The 2,427-nt window shown below is 39.3% G+C and overlaps 2 protein-coding genes across 3 annotated transcripts in view; both read left to right on the forward strand.

Annotated features, from left to right (window-relative positions):
• Window positions 1-2,427, forward strand: part of LOC118414482 — a 119,428-nt gene that overhangs the window by 11,764 nt on the left and 105,237 nt on the right. The gene's annotated exons all lie outside the window — the stretch shown is intronic.
• The window catches only part of LOC118413007 (basic leucine zipper and W2 domain-containing protein 1-like), a 17,120-nt gene that overhangs the window by 2,355 nt on the left and 12,338 nt on the right, over window positions 1-2,427 (forward strand). The gene's annotated exons all lie outside the window — the stretch shown is intronic.

Genomic DNA, 2,427 nt, shown 5'->3' on the forward strand with positions numbered 1-2,427 from the left:
TAGCGAAACACACTCCTAAGCCAGCTCACTCCTCTGGCAGCTTTTGATACTGTCTTATGCTACCGTAGGATCTGCTTAAAGATTATACGTGACGTCCTTTTATCAATTACTTAGCTAATTTTCAGAATTGTGACGTATCGCACGTGACGTAATTAAAAAGTGGGACGTGGACAAGTAACGTCCTATTCAATTTGTAGTTATTGATCGTCAACTAAGTTACTGATACAATAAGTAACGTATGCCGCGCTTTCGTGCGACGCGTTCGTAATACTAATAGGTCGAACGTCACGTGTTTTACGCCTCATGTGACGTGAATTTAGGTCAAACGTCACATATATAGCTCCCGTATTTTTGAAACAAATACATTGCCATAAACATGGCATCAGGAAGCAGGCCTAGGTTTTAAGTCATTAACCCAGAAAGTTTGGCTATGTAAATCGGCATAGTCAATATTCCAGACAAATGCTTAGAGATTAACAGCAAACAAAAGAAGAGAAATTAGATCGACTACTCAGCTTCAATAGCACAACAGAGACAATTCCATAGACTTTATTAGGGTGTTGGACAACACGTAAACAATACTAGTATATATTGCAATATTGCTTCAGACATAATTGTTTCTTTACCGTAAACCTTTGTTTCGTATATACTAGTTGACTTACTCGTCGGACTTGACTTATGTCGGGTGCCGCTCCTCTCCTGCTACCCGAACCACTGTAGCAGCCCAGAAGACTCACTCTATCCTGCATTGCTTTCCCCTTGCTGCCTGGCCTCTAGACCTGTGTCCCTTCTCAGCACATCTTAGTCGTCTATATAGGTAAGGGTGGTCTGCCCTGTCTCCGTTTACCATGGGCTGACTTCCACAGAACTATGCTGGACACCGCTTCTTTGTTACCTTCGCCAAGAAGGTTATATTTTGGGTAGCGTGTGTATGTATGTATGTATGTCTGTAGAAGACCACCATAACTCAAGAACGCCTGAACGGATTGTATTAATATACGGTATGTGAGTAGGTCTTGTTGGGACCTAAAACGATTAGATTCTGGGCCTCCCAGCGGCCTCTTACGGTACTGCAGCGGAACTTCCTGGTTTGATATCTCGAGTTCTGGACATGCTGCGGCAATGATTTTTAAGTGGTAGATAGCTCTTGATGTCAAGAGTTAGTGGTATAGGTTTGGGCCCCCTAGCGGCTTGTTTTGGAACTGCAGAGCAGGTTTAGTGTCAGACTTTGAAAGGGAATAACTCAAGAAGGAGTTGACGGATTGTCATGATTTTTGGTATGTAGATAGCTTAAGTGATGCTTCATATAATGACGTATTAATTATGTAAATTGGTCTCTAATTTGCATAATTCAATAGGAAATTTTATAAACACGCTCAGTTCCATTATGGGACCATTGCAACATGTGACATTTGTAACTGAGAAGGAGAAGAATATTGATTGATATATATTATGCAAAATAAAGACCTAATTTGCATAATTAACGAGAAAATGCTATAATTTCATTGTGGTAAATGACAGTAACTTCTTACTTGTAGCATTTGGAAGTTATGTACAGGTGAACATCGTTGAACATTGATTATGCAAATGAGACCCTCATTTGCATGAATTATCAAAAAATGCGATTTAAGCCTTCTTTCTTAACATAGATTGTGTACGAGAATGCCTGGATGGATTGTATTGATATTCGGTATGTGGGTAGGTCTAGATGAGACCTGGAAACGATTAGATTTGGGCTCCCTAGCAGCCTGTAACGGGACTGCAGCGGAACTTCCTGGTTTGATATCTCAAGTTCTGAACATGCTGCGGCTATGGTTATTGAGTGGTAGACAGCTCTTGATGCCGAGAGTAAATGGTGTAAGCTTGGGCCCCTTAGCGGCTTGTTTTGGAACTGCAGGACAGGTTTAATGTCAGACTTTAAAAGGGAATAACTCAAGAAAGGATTGCAATTTGACGGATTGTTATGATTTTTGGTATGTAGATGTCTGACGTTATGCTACATATAATGACATAATAACTATGCAAATTTGTATCTAATTTGCATAATTAATTAGGAAATTTGGTAAACGCGCTCAGTTCCATTATGGGACCATTTCAACATGTAACATTTGTAACTGAGAAGGACAGGAATATTGATTGATGTATATTATGCAAAATAAAGACCTAATTTGCATAATTAATGAGAAAATGCTATTATTTCATTGTGGTAAATGGCATTTGCATAAATTAGCAGAAAATGCGATAAAAGCCTTCTTTCTTAACATAGATTGTGTACGTCTGCTGTCTGGTGGAGGAGATGATCAGCTGATGTAATTTATGCAAATGAGGACCTTATTTACATAATCAATGACAAACACAATTAATACAGCAGTTGTAAAGAAAGGTAGGCTTATTTGGCGAAGGTATGGGGTCGTGGAACTCTAGTTA

This window comes from Branchiostoma floridae, chromosome 4 (assembly GCF_000003815.2).
Source record: "Branchiostoma floridae strain S238N-H82 chromosome 4, Bfl_VNyyK, whole genome shotgun sequence".
Lineage (NCBI taxonomy): Eukaryota > Metazoa > Chordata > Leptocardii > Amphioxiformes > Branchiostomatidae > Branchiostoma > Branchiostoma floridae.